The sequence below is a fragment of the Acanthochromis polyacanthus genome, chromosome 9 (genome assembly GCF_021347895.1).
Source record: "Acanthochromis polyacanthus isolate Apoly-LR-REF ecotype Palm Island chromosome 9, KAUST_Apoly_ChrSc, whole genome shotgun sequence".
NCBI lineage: Eukaryota > Metazoa > Chordata > Actinopteri > Pomacentridae > Acanthochromis > Acanthochromis polyacanthus.
The window spans coordinates 12,545,139-12,565,354 of NC_067121.1; the positions used below are offsets into that span (position 1 = coordinate 12,545,139).

General features: G+C 40.7%; 1 long non-coding RNA gene across 2 annotated transcripts; it reads left to right on the top strand.

Moving 5' to 3' along the window:
- Nucleotides 1-803: 803 nt before the first annotated feature.
- Nucleotides 804-5,895, top strand: LOC127535428 (uncharacterized). 2 transcript variants are annotated; one of them, XR_007944278.1, is made up of 6 exons: nt 804-2,100; nt 2,492-2,583; nt 2,685-2,795; nt 3,730-4,006; nt 4,107-4,325; nt 5,190-5,895. It is a non-coding gene; the product is annotated as an uncharacterized LOC127535428 (long non-coding RNA). The 2 variants fall into 2 exon arrangements; XR_007944277.1 differs by having other exon boundaries at nt 4,107-5,895.
- Nucleotides 5,896-20,216: the final 14,321 nt, after the last annotated feature.

Consider the following 20,216-nt stretch of genomic DNA (forward strand, 5'->3'; position numbering starts at 1 on the left):
CACCCGCCTGGCACCTATCACCCTCAACAACTCCAGAAAAGGAGAGAGTCCAACCCCTCTCCAGGATTCTGGTTCCAAAACCCTTGCTGTGCGTGGAGGTGAGCCCACCTATATCTAGCCGGTATGCTCCAACTCCTGCACCAGCTCTGGTTCCTTCCCCACCAGTGAGGTGACATTCCACGTCCCCAAAGCTAGTCTACGTCACCAGGGGGCGGTACGCCTAGACACCCGCTAATGCCTACTGCCTGGTTGGCATAGCACCCGACCCCGATTTCCTGCCCAGTGGGTGATGGGCCCACTGGGCTGCTGATTTCAGCAGGTAGACTGTTCCACAATGTAGGTGCCTGGAAAGATATGGAATAAATTTCCTATCATAATTCAAAAGCATTTTAAATTGATTTGAGGGCAGCATTTATCAATTTCATTCTCAGATTTCGTGATATTGTCTCTCAGAACTCTGCTCTCGTGCTCAAATTTACTCTGCGCGTGCTCAAACTGTGTCCTCGCACTCGGTTACGATGCTGCTCGTGCAGATTTCCTGCACTCAAACTCAAACTTTTCTTCTTGCTCTCACAGAACTTGTGCTCATGGATCTCTGCTCTGCTCTCGGATTTTTTGTGTATCAACGCTGTCAACCAATAGAAGGCTGGCTGGCTTTGACCAATCACATTATCCCTGTTTGTATACGGGTGCGTTCGCTGTTTTTCCGAGGAGCGTCGCATACGGGCGGGCACTCTTTCAACAGGTTTTATCCACTCCCTACCTCCGGGACTGTAATAAATTAAATGTGATTTCTTTTATTTTTTTTGACCACTGTTGGAATAAAATATCATTTAATGCATATAACAGCGTCCGAGCTTCTCGTTAAAATGGCTATATTGTATAATAATAGCGGCATCGAACACTGCTCTTTGAGGTGTGCTGGTGGAGAAAACAATGTCACCATCCTGAAGCTAGCGGCAGCACATGGGTTGCTGAATGGACCGGCAAAGTCAAAGCGCTCAGGCAAGTTATTTTTAAATTAATTTTAATGAAAACTATAAAATATTTATTTGATCATATACCTGGTTTTAAACATACATGGACACCATACAAAATGTATTTATATATCCCTGTATTTTCTTTGTTTTGTTTTGAAAACGATTTATATAATTAATAATCGGATGCTATCCTCATCAGGAAGTGGTGCTGAAAATGTTAAATGTAAGGATTCTTGTTTCAGGTTATGTTTAATGTGCAAATGAGGTCAGTACACTCAGATAAGACAATGCACCAATATGCACTGCTTTCTTTTCCAACAGAACCTGCTCAGACGTCATATCTTTGAAAGACTGCAAACCAAGTTTCAGTATGTCATCAGTCATCCTGACTTGGACCTTGACTATCTAAATTTCATGTGCACCCATGAATTGATACTTGCTGACGCATTAGCAGACCAGCTAGAGTTGCCATCACATATAGTACATGGCTTAAGAGAACTGTGCTGTCTGGTTAGACAGAACATAGAAAATGAGCAAGTAATTCCATCAGTTGAAATTCAGGCCGTGCAAGGTGTGAGAGGGCGACCCAAATTTATCATTGAACCGGAAAAATTACTAGCTTTGATAGATTCCCAGTTACCCATTCCATGTATAGCAAAACTGCTGGGTGTCAGTCAGGCTACAGTATTCCGCCGAATGGCAGAATTTGGAATTTCCGTTGGAGGGTCTTACAGTGCAATTTCTGATCAAGAGCTTGACACTTTAGTCTGAAATAAAAGCTGATATGCCTCACATTGGCTATAGGCTAGTCATGGGCAGACTGAGATCCTTAGGCCATAGGATGCAGTGGAACAGAGTCAAGGCAGCTATGCACAGAGTAGATGCTGTGGGGATTCTTGCTCGTTTGACACAGTTAGGCTGTGTTAGGAGAACCTACTCTGTCAGGGCACCCCTTTCTCTTGTACATGTGGACACTAACCACAAACTCATAAGGTAAGTTTTTTTTTCAGAATTAAGGTGTTAATTGAAACATCTGTAGCAAACACATCTCAGTTCTACTTTCTCTTAAAACAGGTACAACATAGTCATTTTTGGGGGCATTGATGGCTTTTCCAGAAAGGTAATCAGATTAAAAAATGTTTTTGTGAATTATCACAGATTTTTTAAAACATATTTTATTACATATAACATGATCAAAGTCAAATACCTTACATAGTTCAGATAACATTATATTTTAGGGCTGTAACTAATGATTATTTTATGTTTGGTCAATCAAATGTAAAAAAGTATGAATCAGTTTTTCTATATACACAAGATGATGTCTTCAAATGTCTTTCTTTGTCCACAAACCAATGACAAGAAGAAACAAGTAATATTCATTTAAGAATCTGAAATCAGATATTTTTTTTTATAAAACTTCTCAAAATGATTATTAGATTAGCAAAGTAGTTGATGATCCATTTAATAAACAATTATTAATCAATTAATTACTACATTATATTTGTGTCCAGATCCTGTACCTGGAACCCGCCAACAACAACAAGGCATCTACTGGGTTCTCCTTCTTCTTAACAGCTTGTGAGAGGAATGGTTTGCCCTCAAGGTATGTACAAGTGGTCTTGTATTGTTATGTACATCATGAAACTGTATTACATTCAGCACTGTGATAAAATTAACGCTCATAAAAACCTCTTTACTAACCAGGGTCAGAAGTGATCAAGGTGTGGAGAATGTCGATATTGCCCGTTTCATGTTTACTGTTCGAGGAACTGACCACGGCAGTTTCATTTCTGGAAAAAGCGTCCACAATCAGAGGTAAATTTAATCATATATTTAGAAAAGTTACATTAACTACTGACTCAACCTTGATTCATTATTTCTGTATCCCCGTGCATTTGTTTGTCAATCAGATATGATGCAAAGCCTGCGGAGGTAATTCAGGCAGACAATTAAAGATTATTAATGATAAAGGTAAAGCTGATCAGGATGTGCCCATCCTGATCAGCTGATTAGTCACATGCTCTCCTCATCCAAATTGAACAGGCTATTTGAATCCCTAGCTTATCTGCTCACATATGGCTATGTTTGTGCCACTACTCTGCTGCCCCCTCTGCAAAATATCACTGCTGCTGTTGCCTGTGAAGTGTTGCAAACCCACCAACTCCCCAGCATCCACTGTAGGTGGATGGGTTCTTCTACTTGATTCCCTGTTATGTCTGGTAAAGCAGATCAATCAGGGAACAATTATCTGAGACAAAGCCTGACCACAGCTATGCTCAAGAAGAAGCTTTCTGGCTGTGCTTCAGCTTAATGCTTATGCTCAAAAAATATTTGTTCTCATTCCTGAGTTGTCTAATTAAACTTTAGTTATGATTAATTGAATTTCATTTAATTCAGATCGACCAACAAGTAACAGGGTTGCTTCTAACTATGAAACAAGCATGAATCTGTGCTGTTTTGATCCTGTTCCATTGTATCGTGTGGCCATGATGGAAGCCAATATGCTACATCTGGGTTTTAGGGCACTGAAGTGTCAAGTGCGTGGTCTGACATTGTACTGTAACTATTTGAGCAGGAACTGCAGAGTGGCAAACACACTTCTTTCTGTTTTAGTTCAATGTATCAATATTTCTATTTTAATACTGGATGTGACCAGACAGCTGTGATCATTTAAGTACCCCTTTCACTTTGTGTCTATATCAAAAACTGACATACTGCGTTTTTTTTCTTTACCATTTTTCCACAACAGAATCGAATGACTATGGCGTGACGTGTGGATCGCAGTAACTAGTACATATTACGATGTACTGCACAGCCTCGAAGAAGAGGGACTACTGGACATCTCAAACACGCTGCACATCTTCCTGGTGCATTATGTGTTCCTTCCCCGTCTCCACCGTGACCTTTGCACCTTTGCTGAGGGATGGAACCATCACCCACTCCGCACAGAGAGAAGCATGACCCCTCAACAGTTGTGGCATTTGGGCCTGCTGCAGAACAGCATAGATGAGGCTGAGAATGTTGAGGTGCTCACCTTTTTTGAACAGACATTCATTGAAGCAGTAGCCTACATTTTAAAATATGTCATTTTTAGACTGTCAATTCATGCCACTCTTTGAATCCTAGGATCTGCAAGAACTTGACATAGACTGGGAGAGTGCCCTTCACTGTGATGAGTTCCTTCAAGAATCAGGAGTTGTTGTTCCAGAATTTCCTACACCCCTAACTGAGCAAGATATAAGACAACTTCAAGAAGTTGTGGACCCTACAGGCCAATCTGACTCCCATTGTCATGACATTTACTGTCGTTGTCTTCAAATTTTTCAGTGAACAACTATCATGTTGGTAAGACGATACATCAACTACTGTGACATACATTCAGATGCATGAAGAGTCAAAGTGAATGTAATTTAATTAAACTGTGATTAGAATGCATCACAAGTTAACAATGGTCTGCCAAACAAAAAAAAGCAATGAACAGGACCTGTGTCTCTTCTTGCTTGGCACAAAAGAAGTTGCCCTGTGGAGTGTGTTATTGGAAAAATAATATTTGGAATTATTTTCCTGATCACAGCTTATCTCTTGGAATTCCTCCATCTCCAGTGCAGAGTTCTGCAATCTGAAGAAAACCAAACAGAAACACAGTCATCTAAAATGACTGAAATGTATTTTTACTCTTCCAAAAAACTGACTTCCCATTTTTTCATAATCAGCTGTAATAGATAACAATTAAACTTTAGTGCATGAAAGGAAAAGGGTTTTCTGCTCTGGGATTCACTTTTCATGTTTTGTTGACTGACAGCATGTATGCATCTACACAGCAAACTACAACTATTTTTTGCTTTTTGAAAATGATACAAACTCTGTCATACTTCAACAACGCTGGTCCTGTTTGTGTCAGTAGTGAGGAAATATATCTGAGTGCATTGGCCAAATAGCTAAAAGTAGTTGAAATAAATAAGGGTGAAACAAATATGTTCGTCATGCAACAGTTGTATGCACAAATGTGTTACACTCTTGCCCCTGCAGGAATGCCTCTAAAAGGACAACTTTAAAGTTGTCATAGGCTGCCATATGTTGTACAGGAAAGGTGATGGTGCTCGTGCACGCTTCCACCAATGGATAGCATATGCTATGTGCACCATAGTCCTGCTGGCAGTCATGGTTGAACTTAATCTTCACTTTAAAATGTCTCTTCTCCTACTGCAGGACGGGAACATGACCTTGGCCTGTTACCCACTGGAGAAATGCATGTGGAGACAATGATGGACATTCAGGGTGGTGTATCCCAGGATCTGCATCATCTAAAAAAGACAGAATTTTGAGACAAAGTGTAAGATTTTAATATTGTTTTTGATTTGAAAAAGATAAGTGTACAATAATATTTCTTTAAATTAAAAAAAGACAGTTAAAAAGACTGAGTTAAAATGGCTATGTTTCTGTATCAACGAAATCCAAAGCATTGTGTCACGATCTGTGTGTTTTGTCCTGTCTAGTGCTGTTTCCTGTTTTATTTTGAAGTCCCTGCCCTCTTTGTGTCTCTGTTCACTTGCCCTTCCTGTTGTGGTCACTCTTGTGTCTGATTGTCTGTCCCCGCCTGGATTGTTTCCACCTGTGCCAATTACCCTGTCTATATCTAGTCTGTGTCTTCCCTTGTCTTGTACCAGTTCGTCTTGTCAGCGTGTTCCCAACCTCATGTCTGCCTGCCTGTTCCTTGCCTGTTTCCTGTTTCCTGTTTCCTGTTTCCTGTATTTTTTGCCCTGCACCTGTTTGAGGTAAGTTTATTTGGTACTTTGTTTTATTTGATACTTTGTTGGTTGTATTTGTTTGATTACTGGTTTTTAGTTTGTATGTTTTTTTCCCCAGTAGTTCTGGTGACTTTTTGTTGTTTAATAAATCTTATTTGCTACTTTAAGTCAAGCACCTGGATTCTTTTTTGTTTTTTGCACCCACACTTGTGACACATCGGCCAGCTCCAGTCAATAAACGTAAATAAACTTAGAATTTTAGTGATAGAGCAGTAACTTATTCTACCTTGCTCTAGTTCCTGTAGGAAGTCCTGCAGGTGGTTCATTATTGTTTGCTCCACCTGTCTCTTGTTGGAGCCGGCCTTGCTGAACTTTGCTTTGCAAACGGATATAATGAAGTCTGCATCAGCCTTCAGGTAAAAGGAGATGGTCCATTAGCACAATCCAGTTTCATTGTATATTGTGGTTTTTGTATAAATATAACCTGATACAAACAAAACATGCCATGACACATCTCACACACTATATCTGATAGGTGATTTTTTTTTTTTGGAATAAGAGCCTTTGCAATCACATATACTTCACTGACCCTGCTACATCTACTTTGGGATTCAATTCAATTGATACTGAAAAAGTAAGTTAGCCTAACTCTCCTATCAATTGTTTTTCTATGTACCATTACATTTTCATGTGTAATAACTTAGATCTTTCCAACACACACAATAGGGACTTCACACTATTGGATTTACGACTAACTCAAACACAACAAGAATGCCATTTCAACTCAAATTCTAATGGAACCTTTGCCGGCGGTACACTGAAGTTTAACGGGTTAAAAATGCTCGAGTTTGCGCTGCAAACTCCCAGCGCAAACTATATACTCCCAGTCCCGCTTGACTTCTCGCTCAGCTTTTGCCTCCAGCATAAGCCCCGCCCACAAAAAACGTCACAATGTTTGTAAACAAATAAAGGGTCTATTGTCCCCATCAGACGCCATGGTCTCTCCGACGGGCAGCTTCACTCTTCAGCCCAATGACACGGTCAAGTATAACGCTGTGCGGACGCGTTCATATGATTGGCTGAACAGTACACCCACCCCCACGTGGGGCGAGTTTTTGTGATTGGCTGAAAGGAGGGAGACATCTGATTGGCTACAGAAACTTCCGTGTTGAAAAAAATGCATTTGTGGATCGAGCTGACGGCAGAGCGGTCTCAAAAAAGATTAACACACAAAAGCAGTTTGTGAATGCAGAAATACATTTGTGAACTTTCTTAATTTATTTGTGGATTGCAGTTTACATTTGTGAATCCCAGTTCACATGTGTGAATTCTTCTGTGTGCATTTGTGGATTGCAGTTTACATTTGTGAGTTCTTCTGTGTGCATTTGTGAATTATGAGACTGTTCTAACTCCATATAAAATTACCATTATATTTAGATTTAAAAATTCGAAAAAAAGACTATAAACATAAAAAGACTATAATTTATGCTGTTGTTGCTAACTGTAGCGCTATAAGTTAAAACAAAGGAATGTGCTTTTTATTCAGATTCAAATGGAAGTAAGATAACAAGTGGTAACAGTGCTTATGTAAGTCATTTTGTCGGAGGCCATGTACTAATATCTAACAATTTCTGCACCCAATATTTACCTGACTATGGCATTTATTATAAATTATATTTATCTGTCTTCACCTGTCTCCGCATGAACTGGCATGAACTGGCATGAACTGCTAGGATGTCTTCTCGATACTCTATTCCACACAATGGACAGGCAACTTTAAAAAAAGCAGTAACACAGAAAGGCCACTTACAGACTTCTAGTCAAGTCGAGTCAATTTTACTTATATAGCACATTTACAGACAGCTGAGCCACACTAAAGTGCTTCACAAAATTAAGTGCTATACATACAATAAACACAAGTAAAATAAGAACCTAATCAAAGGCAAGTGAAAAAAGATGGGACTTCACCTCAGACTTCAAAATGCCTTGGCTGCACGAATGTGGAAGGGGAGAGAATTCCAGAGTCTGGGGGCTGCCACAGCAAAGGCTGTGTCCCCCCTGGTCCCCCCCAGCAAGATTTCTGACTGAGGGCCAGATGTTGGAGGCGAGAGGGCCGAGAGGAACAGAGAAGCTCCTATTGGCCAGGTAGTACCAAAATAACGTAAGGGCTGTGCCTTCAATGCCGACATGGTGTTCAAGCCGAGCCAGCAGGATCGTGGGATCCACCGTGTCAAAAGCTGCTGTAAGGTCTAAAAGCACCACGATGACGGGGCTACCTGAGTCAGCGGCTATTCTAGTGGTTGCACGACAGTTATATATTAAATTAAACTTCTTTTGAATGACCAATTTTGGTGTCCCTTGTGATGTACTTGGCCCCGATTCCAGGGGCGATTCTGGGTTCAGAGCTGTGGGAGTGCTGAGCACACAGAGTGCCTGGCTGGTTCAAATGAATTTTTTTTTTTCATTTCACTTAAAGTGATTTAGGATCATTCAACACAGTTTAGTAGCATCACTTCCCATTTGTGAACAGCACATTACATTTTGTGGTTAGCAGAAACACTGTGACTACGCAGTTTTTACTAATTTATTTCTGATAGAATACACACACACAAAGAAACATATTAGACAATGACACATTCTTTTCTACACTTTACAATTCCACCCTACACCTTACGGATTAAGCTGTGTCGCCTGACCTTGAGGGTTGCAAACCTATCAATAACTTTTTGGTGTTGCATTTGGTCAAGCACATCTTTTTCAATTGACATAACAGCCAGGTGTTGGAGTCTGTTTTGACCAGTGGTCCTTCGAAGCCAGGTATGGAGCCGGCGTAATGCGCTGAAAGACCTTTCACAGCTGCAGCTGCTTATTGGAATTGTTAGGCAAATCTGAATAACTGCCTTCAGGATTGGGAACATTGCACTATCCAGGAGATTGTACACTGAAAGTGTGTCTTCAATTTCACCAGACTCCCTCTTGCTCTTCAGAAAGTTTTTTGCAACCACTACTTCCGCTGACTCAAATTCAATGCCATAATGCACTGCCAGCGCTGACAAATGAGGCACGGACAAAAAATTGTCAGAAGTTGGACTGCATGCATGAATCCCATTAAGCAAGTCCTGATTCACACCAGAAAACCGCCTCTCAAGTTCCAAGATATTTCTGTCCAGACAGGGGAAAAACAATTTCCTCTTGAGTTCCTCTGACTCGGAGGAACCACCAACTTCACTTCCTGCCCCACAAGTTGACTCAACTACAAAACCCTCCATCCTTTTTGTCTTACGTCTCTGTTCAGAATATGCCTTCTGCAGAGATCACCACCGGCCGTTAGGGGCCTCTGGTTATGTCAGGGCCAGGTCAGGTGATATTGACAGAATAAGAACCCACTGTTGGCGGGATTATAGCTCATTCATTGTTGTTCATGCTGGCCATATTCCTCTTTCTCCCTGTCCTCCTTCTTCGCGCGACCACACAAACTGCCTTCCACTCTCGTAAAATGGTAGTTCTCGCGTTACCGAATTTGAACACGATGTACATGAAAGTAAACATTGCAAGCCAGCACACTGCTGACAACTACGTGCGACCAACCCTATACCCCTTACACCCCATATTTTTTTTCTCATCGAATTTGGGCGATTCACGTTGAGTCTCAACATTGATACCTCGATATGCGAATTTTCGCGGATCCGCGACCAAATAACATGCCTGAACCTAGTCATTTTCTGCTGTATTTGAGTGTGTAGTTGGGACTCCATGCGGTGGTGTTGTGTTGTCTGAATATTTGCTGTCTGTTGTTGCGTTGTCTGTTGTGGTGTCTGTGGTTGTGCTGTCTGTGGCTGTGTTGGGGTTTGGCGGTCATCTTGAAGATGGCTGCTCAGTAGACGCATAAAATGTCTTGCAGCCTCCTGAAAGGACTCTCTCTGTAAATGCAGGATGCAAGCTTTCTATTAAAACATAACACACATAACACAGGCAATATGTCCAAGATAATAATTTAATTACTATATTGGTAATAAATGGATCTTGATGTGGATGTCCTTCTGTATTTCTCTTCAGATGGTAACCTCCTGAAATATTCTGTCCAGAAATAATAAGTGGAAATGCTGCATTTGCTTATTCATATGCTCAATCTACATTATTCGTGCTGTAGAATGGAATATAAAATATCAATTTTAAAAAGTTTATCAGTTCATCAGTAATAGCTTGGCTGCAGGAGGAGGTATATGATTATCATAAGTGAATCTCCATTGATTTTCGATAATAGAGGGCATCAGGGCATTATCCCTCTTTTAATTCATTGACTAAACAAGCTGAAGGAGCTAATTTACTATCATACAAGTAGTCTATATTATTGTTCAGGTATGATACCAATAGGTTTCTGTGCAACGTCATTGCTGACGTCCAGAAAAAAGGGGGAAAAAACGTTCACAACCTGGCAAGTTAAGTGAAATACTTTTACATTTCAGCAAGTGTTTTCTAAATCGTGATGAATTTAAAATTAACTTGCCTGAGCGTTTTGACTTTGCCGGTCCATTTTAGCAAGCCATGTGCTCTCCCGCTAGCTTCAGGATGGTGACATTGTTTTCTCCACCAGCACACCTCAAAGAGCAGTGTTCGATGCCGCTATTATTATACAATGTAGCCATTTTAACGAGAAGCTCGGATGCTGTTGTATGTATTGAATGATATTTTATTCCAACAGTGGTCAAAAAAATAAAAGAAATCACATTTATTACAGCCCCGGAGGTAGGGAGTGGATAAAACCTGTTGAAAGAGTGCCCGCCCGTATGCGACGCTCCTCGGAAAAACAGCGAACGCACCCGTATACAAACAGGGATAATGTGATTGGTCAAAGCCAGCCGGCCTTCTATTGGTTGACAGCGTTGATACACACAAAATAGGAGAGCAGAGCAGAGATCCATGAGCACAAGTTCTGTGAGAGCAAGAAGAAAAGTTTGAGTTTGAGTGCAGGAAATCTGCACAAGCAGCATCGTAACCGAGTGCGAGGACACAGTTTGAGCACGCGCAGAGCAAATTTGAGCCCGAGAGCAGAGTTCTGAGAGACAATATCACGAAATCTGAGAATGAAATTGATAAATGCTGCCCTCAAATCAATTTAAAATGCTCTTGAAATATGATAGGAAATTTATTCCATAGAAAGAGCCCTAAGAGGCACAGTTTTCACATAAACGATATCACTTTTCGAGCAAGGTGGTTCCAGTGCAAGTTCGGAATCAGTGTCTGACTGAGCACCAGTTCTTTGCATTTCCACTAACTATGCATCGGCTCCTGGGGACGCAGCAGTGGTCAGCCAAAAGAATTCCATTTTGACCGGCTGCATTCTGTGATTCCACCAGGTCCCTGAATGCCACAGCCAAGCTGGAGTTGGTATACTAGTCTGCTATGCAGACCACCGATCCTGATCCCAGTAAGTCTTATTTCTCAAACACCCTGCTCTTAGCCTACTATGAATATGCTAGCTACAATAGTCCCACATCAATATTATGAACGATATGCCAGCTAACATGGTCTAGGCAGGGGCGCTGAAAAGGGGGGAAAAGGGGGAAGGATTCAAGGGGCCCATCATTAACAGGGGCCCAGAAAGGCCCCTGATAAAATTATAATACTGGCAAAATGAATATGGCACTATCTTGTTAATTTATAATCACAAATAATATTATTTACAATGTGCTGGTAACACTAAGTTTATTTGTTTTGGAAACATTTCTCAAGGGCCCCCCCTCCCTTTTTACGTAAAATAGTTCAGTCCTACAGAATCCACTGAACTGCTGCGCGCCGCGGTGCTTCAGTCAGACTGAGTAGGGTGACGACAGTATGCCTCAGAAGTCAGGTAGTGAGAAACGAAAAGAATAAAAGATAAGGCAGGAGAGAGAGGCCAAGGGCCGGCAATATATTACCCAGTTTTTCAAAAAACAAGGTGGGTTTGGTTCATGTGGTGGAAAGTTCTGGAACATTAGCCTGTTGTTATTTCTACTCTATCTTAACTTTGTGATTTTTAAGCTAGCTCACTTTTCTCCCCATATTAGCTCATATTTTTGAAGAAAACTCTGAATTTTATATTTCACTGTTCACATTTAGCAAGCTGCCCATATTTAATCACCCCCCCCTCCCCCCGTGTCAAAATGATGCATGTTTGAACAGACACGTCAAGTGCAGCAGCAGCAGCAGCTGGTGTCTATGAGGCCTGTGAGCCCCCTACCCCTGAACAAGCCCCAGTACCCACAACTGAGGAAGGAGGTGAGCAACTGCAGCCACCAGAAGAAAAGGCAAAGATTCCATGATGAGACCTCTGAAGAGGAGAGGTCTCAGGAGAGTGCAGAAACTGTGTTTCGGAACACTGTGTTTTTTACTGCTATGGACAGTATCATAAGTGACTTGGGAACTAGGTTCCAGACCACAGCAAATATTGTGAATGAATTTTCTGCTGTTCTGAAAGTTGGGCAGATTAGTGAGGACAAAATCTCTTCTCTGTGCCAACCATTGATCACAAAGTATTCTGGTGATCTTACACCTGATTTTGAAAATGAAGTAAGACACCTTAACAGTGTATACGCTTCCAGTTTCCTCCCTAAATTGTCCCCTCTTGAACTCCTGAATGCTATTTGTAAGCTGCAGCTGCAAAGCATCTTTGGAGAAGTGTGTATTGCTTTGCATATAATTTGCACACTGCCAGTTAGTGTTGCAGGTGGTGAGAGAGCTTTCAGCAAGCTAAAAATGATTTTAAAAAAAAACTACTTTAGGTGCAAAATTTCACAGGAAAGGCTCTGCAGTCTTGCCATGCTGTCCATCGAAAGTCAGTTGGCTAGAAAGCTAGACTTCAAAGACCTGATCAATGATTTTGCTACTGAGAAGGCTCGGCATTGGGCTCTTGGTTAGAAAGGTTGACCAAGGGCCAGTTGTAAATATGTATTGTAAACATGTGTGCAAGAGGAAGCTCGGCTGAGCAAGGTTGTATCTGGCCTATTATGTTTTTTCTTTATGAATGGACCTACTTTGTTTACTTAGTTTAACATCTCCAGCTGATTTTATTATTGTGCTTGTTGTATGATTCTATAGATGGTGATGAGAAATCATAAAAGGCAGTTGGCTTTTTGTATTTTATTTATTTATTTATTTTATTTTTTATTTTATCTGTTTTTTCACAGATGATAATTGCAATTTATTTAATGGAAGAGGTTATTTTATGTTCAAGTTTTGTATTATTCAGGTATGTAATTTAATTTGGGGAAATTTTATGCTGAAGAATGAGAATCAATCTTGCAGTAAATAAATGAAACATTGTATTCAGAGTATTCGGAGTGTTCAATGCTTCCCCTACCAAGTAACTGTCACATTGTCCTTTTCACAAATATGGGAAATAATAGTCAAAAATATCATTAAAATGCACAGTTTTATGTAAACAGCACAAAATATTTTCGCCGGCCTTATGTCCGGCGCTACAGGGGCCCAGTAAAATTTCTTTTCATGGGGCCCAAACTCCCTGGTGGCTCCCCTGGGTCCAGGCACAGGATCAGTGATCAGAGGTTGGCAATGATAATTGTTTGCTAACCAGCTAGCCGCTGGGAAGTTAACAAGCTATGAGACAATTCCTTTTAAAACCTGAGAAAAGCAGCAGCAATATTTCATTATAGGACCTGTATTCAAAACCTCCCAAATTGTTACACAATGGCCCATTAATCATTACTGAACTATAAGGTTATTGAAATTTCCCATGAAGAACCAAAAAACTAGGACTGCACAGTGACATAGTGGTTGGCACTTTCCCGGCCTGGGATCTTTCTGAATGGAGTTTGCATCTTCTCCCTGTACATGCGTGGGTTTTCTCCGGGTACTCCGGCTTCCTCCCACAGTCCAAAAATATGCTGAGGTTAATTGATAACTCTAAATTGCCCGTAGGTGTGAATGTGAGTGTGATTGTTTGTCTATATATGTAGCCCTGCGACAGACTGGCAACCTGTCCAGGGTGTCCCCCTGCCTCAATACTGACTACTCAATACTGAGCACAGGGTCTGAATACTTATGACCGGTGTTTCCCCTCCTATATGACCGACAAGGCCACCGCCTCATTACAATTTTGCCGACATTGCTGTCTCACTGGTCCGAGCATTGACACATAAGTCCGGTATATTCGCCGCTGAAATCAACAAGCCAGAATGGCAGCCTTTTCTCACCGTGGCTGAAGACAGCAAGGCACATCCCCATTGGTAGGTAACACTCAGTTCTCGTATGACATCCCGCGAGATCGTGTTTCAAATGTCGGTCGTTCCGATTGGCGAACGTTCCTAGCGTCAACAAGCATGGCGGACAAGAAGCAGCAGCGCTCCATCGTTTTGTTTTTCGGGGCTAAAAGTAGGTGTGTATCACAGACATATGTCAAATTAAGTATCAAAACAATCGCATGTAATCAAAATAAAGTGAGCAACGCAGTGTAGGCATCGATCTCACTTCCTTTACTGAGTTTGCTTACTGTTTTATTGTCCGCTGCGATACGAATTGACAGTGACTGCAAAAATGGCTCCCGTTAAAACATTTAGGCACGACAAAACCCGTTCTCACGAACGAGACAAATTATTTCAACGGAATATAAACTTTCTTTTGATAAAATGATTTATAGAGTGCCCGAAATTATGTCATTCAATGGCAAAACAAATTCTGTGTTCAAATTCTAGTTCTGTGTTCAAAAAGGTAACAGTTTTGAAAACAGAACTAACTCCTTCAGAAAACCAGTTGTTAACCCAGAGTTGAAGTTTTCTTTCACATTTTTAAGTAAAATGAAGGTCATGACATAACCTTTTTATAATAAATAAAAATGAAGTGGGAATTTGGTACCTAACATGTAGTTGTTTTTAGAAAAAAAAAGTAAAAGTCACCACTTGATTCCAGATTCAAGTCCTTTGTCATCTTTTCCAAATTTGTAATAAGAACTGATGTGGCATTTTGGAATGGCTTGTGGAAATCTGACCAGAATATAATAGACTGGACTAGTTGACATGTTTTGATCGCAAGGACAAGTGGGTTTATATTTGTCATATTTTCTCCCTATCACTAATTTTTAGAAAATTTTATTTAATTTAGTTTTTGGAAATGGCTACAAATACAACAAAATGTGCTCCAAATTGTGCCAGAATGCCCCATTTTGAATCTTGATTTTCAAAATTTTTACGGGAGGGCATGTCCCCGGACCCCCCTAGTTGCTTTGCGCCTGTGGCGCTCGCCAATGCAAGGGCCTTTGGCCCTTGCCTACACCCCACCACCTCACAGCCATTTCAACCCAGGGGAAACACTGCTTATGACCATGTGATATTTCAGTTTTTCTTTTTAAATAAATTAGTAAGACTTTCTACATTTCTGTTTTTTTCTGTCAAGGTGGGGTGCTGAGTGTACATTAATGAGAAATAAAATGAACTTTTTTGATTATGGCAAATGGCTGCAATGACACAGAGTGAAAAATTTCAAGGGGTCTGAATACTTTTAGTACCCACTGTATATATATATATATATACACATGTATGTATATGTCAGGGTAGAGACTGCGATTTGGTAGAGTTGGAGTTTCTACCAGTTCTTGACTGGCTGTGCCAGTCAAGAACGGTCACAGAGTTGTTCTGAAGCCACTCCTTTGTTATTTTAGCTGTGTGCTTAGGGTCATTGTCCTGTTGAAAGGTGAACCTTCAGCCCAGTCTGAGGTCCTGAGCACTCTGGAAGAGGTTTTCCTCCAGGATATCTCTGTACTTGGCCGCATTCATCCTTCCTTCAATTGCAACCAGTTGTCCTGTCCCTGCAGCTGAAAAACACCCCCACAACATGATGCTCCCACCACCATGTTTCACTGTAGGGATTGTATTGGGCAGGTGATGAGCAGTGCCTGGTTTTCTCCACACATACCACTTAGAATTAACACCAAAAAGTTCAATTTTGGTCTCATCAGACCAGAGAATCTTATTTCTCATAGTCTGGGAGTCCTTCATGTGTTTTCTGGCAAACTCTATGCAGGCTTTCATGTGTCTTGCACTGAGGAGAGGCTTCCGTCGGGCCGCTCTGCCATAAAGCCCCGACTGGTGGAGGGCTGCAGTGATAGTTGACTTTGTGGAACTTTCTCCTATCTCCCGACTGCATCTCTGGAGCTCAGCCACAGTGATCTTTGGGTTCTTCTTTACCTCTCTCACCAAGGCTCTTCTCCCACCATTGCTCAGTTTGGCTGGAGCAGGCCAGGTCTAGGAAGAGTTGTGCTCGTCCCAAACTTCTTCCATTTGAGGATTATGGAGGCCACTGTGCTCTTAGGAACCTTGAGTGCTGCAGAAATTCTTTTGTAACCTTGGCCAGATCTGTGCCTCGCCACAATTCTATCTCTGAGCTCCTTGGGCAGTTCCTTCCACCTCATGATTCTCATTTGCTCTGACATGCACTGTGAGCTGTAAGGTCTTATATAGACAGGTGTGTGCCTTTCCTAATCCAGTCCAGTCAGTTTAATTAAACACAGCTGGACTCAAATAAAGAAGCAGAACCATCTTGAGGAGGTTCAGAAGAAATGGACAGCATGTGAGTTAAATACGAATGTCGCTGCAAAGGGTCTGAACACTTCTGACCATGTGATATTTCAGTTTTTCTTTTGTCATAAATTTTCAAAAATTTCTACATTTCTGTTTTTTTCTGTCAAGATGGGGTGCTGAGTGTACATTAATGAGAAATAAAATGAACTTTTTTGATTTTGTCAAATGGCTGCAATGACACAGAGAGTGAAAAATTTCAAGGGGTCTGAATACTTTCAATACCCACTGTAACTATATATATATATATATATATATATATATATATATATATATATATATATATATATATATATATATATATATATATGTATGTATATGCAGGAACAATCCTGTTGTTTCCTCTTGGCCAGGTCATGTTTGCAAATGAGAACTGGTTCTCAAACATTTTTAGCTGGCAAAATAAAGGTCAAATAAATAAAGTAATAAAACAATTTGGACATTGCTTTCTTCAAAAGATCCTCTAGATGCAGGTGGACTGCTGAGCCTCATCTTGAGAAGGTGACTGTCTTGTGTTTTGGAGCTGTTATTTACTTACTTCTTTATATAGGATATAGGTTTGCACACTCCTCTCTGCATTGGACTGCATGCACAACTTGCTCAGCTTGTGTTTGGGTGTTTCATTCTTGGGGTGAACCTGTTTTTGTTTCAGAGTGTTGCTGAGTGTGAAGCGCACCGCGATCTCAATTTACATGCAGGATGTTATTACACCTGTTCTATGATTCTCCTTTAGATGTAGTGTTGTCTTTTTCCTGATTGTGATCTCTTTGCTGTCTTTGTAAAGGCCCAGTTGGGATTGCCACAGATTTCCAGTACCTTTTTTAATGCATGCACATTTTTATTTTCCCCCTGCAGGAATATCTCAGCCTGGTGCTGAAAGGTTCTGATGACCCCCAGCTTGTGTTTTAGTGGGTTATAGGAATCCAACAAAAAATCTTGAGCTGTATTGGTCTGTGTGTATAGGTTTGCCATAAAGTATCAAATTAAAGCTTTCGTCTTTCTCAGTATACATAGTAGAGTCAAAAGAAAACATAAAATACAGTTGAGGTCAAAAGTTTACATACACTTGTAAAGAACATAATGTCATGGCTCTCTTGAGTTTCCAGTTATTTCTACAACTCTGATTTTTCTCTGAGTGATTGGAACAGATACTTCATTGTTACTAAAAACATTAATGAAGTTTGGTTCTTTTATGACTTTATTGTGGGTTAACAGAAAAGTGACCAAATCTGCTGGGTCAAAAATATACATACAGCAACATGAATTAGCAATTTTGGTGACTGAGAAAGTTGTGTCAATGAAATGAGCCTCATAGCATTGCCTTTTAAGTTCTTGTGAATGATTATGAGTGACTACAGCCGGTTACTTCTCTGAGGCCATTTAAATAGGGCTCAGTGGATACAAATGCCCACAAACGCTACAACGGGAAAGTCAAAGGAGCTCAGCACGGATCTGAAAAAGCGAATCATTGACTTGAACAAGTCAGGAGAGTCACTTGGAGCCATTTCAAAGCAGCTGCAGGTCCCAAGAGCAACAGTAGTACAAACAACTGTTTGTAAGTATAAAGTGAATGGCACTGTTTTGTCACTGCCACGATCAGGAAGAAAATGCAAGCTATCACCTGCTGCTGAGAGAAAATTGGTCAGGAGGGTTAAGAGTACACCGAGAACCACCAAAAAGCAGATCTGCCAAGAATTAGGAGCTGCTGGAACACAGGTGTCAGTGTCCATGATCAAGTGTGTTTTGCATTGCTGTGGACTGAGAGGCGGCCGTGCAAGAAGGAAGTCCTTGCTCCAAAAGCGACACCTTAAGGCTCAACTGAAGTTTGCTGCTGATCACATGGACAAAGATATGACCTTCTGGAGGAAAGTTCCGTGGTCAGACGAAACAAAAATTGAGCCGTTTGGCCACAATGCCGAGCAATATGTTTGGAGGAGAAAAAGTGAGGCCTTTGACCCCAAGAACACCATGCCTACCGTCAAGCACGGTGGTGGTAGTATTATGCTGTAGAGTTGTTTTGATGCCAATGGAACTAGTGCTTTACAGAGAGTAAATGGGATAATGAAGAAGGAGGATTACCTTCAAATTCTTCAAGATAACCTAAAATGATCAGCCCGAAGGTTGGGTCTTGGCCACAGTTGGGTGTTCCAACAGGACAATGACCCCAAACACACATCAAAAGTGGTAATGGAATGGCTAAATCAGGCTAGAATTAAGGTTTTAGAATGGCCTTACCAAAGTCCTGACTTTAAACCCCATTGAAAACATGTGGACAATGCTGAAGAAACAAGTCCATGTCAGAAAGCCAACAAATTTAACTGAACTGCACCGATTCTGTCAAGAGGAGTGGTCAAAGATTCAACCAGAAGCTTGCCAGAAGCTTGTGGATGGCTACCAAAAGCGTCTAATTAAAGTGAAAATGGCCAAGGCATGTATAACCAAATATTAACATTGCTGTATGTATATTTTTGACCCAGCAGATTTGGCCACTTTTTCTGTTAACCCATAATAAAGTCATAAAAGAACCAAACTTCATGAATGTTTTTGTAACAAATAAGCATCTGTCCCAATCAGTCTATCAGAGAAAAATCAGAGTTGTAGAAATAACTGGAAAGTCAAGAGAGCCATGACATTATGTTCTTTACAAGTGTATGTAAACTTTTGACCTCAACTGTATGAGTCTTGGGTTCCTCATGGGCCATGGGAGTTGAAGGTAACTACGTACAGTACATCAGAGTCTCCGCATCAGTCAGTAACCATCCTTCATTAATATCACACTACTATGCCTATTTACTAAGTTGTCCTTAAGACACCCATTAACTTGACTGCACACACTGGCAATGCATTTAACTGATATAAGGCAAGTAAAAATAAAAAAATGAAAAACAGCAGCAGAAAGGAATGCACAAACATTTTTATAAAATAAACCAGATACATATTTTAAGTATGTCTCAATATTTAAAAGTGCAACATTTATATATTATTGACATAATTTTACAATTCATGTCAGATCATCTTTAAATAATGACTTAAATAAAGAAAAAGGAAACCAGTTCACAGAGGTACAGCATCTAGTTAGACATCACTTAGGCACACATTCGGTTTTTACAAAGCTTTCAAAAATTTGAGTTGGCAGTGACACTATGCAAGTTCAAAATTTTGCTGACTTACAATATTAACAAACTGGTACATGCAAATACACACAATCACATCGTAGACTGTAACACATCTTCAAACCAAAAAAATATAAATTGTACACATGAGGGGGAGCCCATTCCAGATGACTTAGGGCCAAGGCAAAGTATACTATGGACAGGTCACCAGTCTATCAGAGGGCAACACAGGGAGACAAACAACCAAGCACACTCATGGAAAATTTAGAATAATTTATTAAACTCAGTATGTCTTTGGACAGTGGCAGGAAGCTGAAGCACCTGGTAAGAACCCACGTAGGCACACGCTGAACATGCAAACTCCACAGAAAGACCCCAGGCCAAGATCCAAACCAGGGACCTTCTAGCTGTGAGGTGAAACTGCTAACCACCACTTCACCATGCCGCCACACACTTAAGGTCGAGGAATGAAACTAAATTTACCATGAAACATTATTATTACTAATATACACATGCACTACAAGTATGTGCACTGATCTAAATTCTGTAGTCTGTAGTTTTGTGAGGGGCGCTGTTTTATGAACAGCATATGCCAAGGTGAAGGGTTCACTTTTGTTAGTCTGTTTCCAGCCTGGTTTCCAGCCTGGTGGACCAGACAAACTTATGTACTCCTATCTTTTTGGGGACTCGTCATTAACATAATCCATAGCATCTAATGTATTTTAGCATTATTTTGGTCATCACAAAGCTGTCTCATGTCACACATACTGTGAATTCCTAAATTTAGCTGTCAGTTACCCATTATTC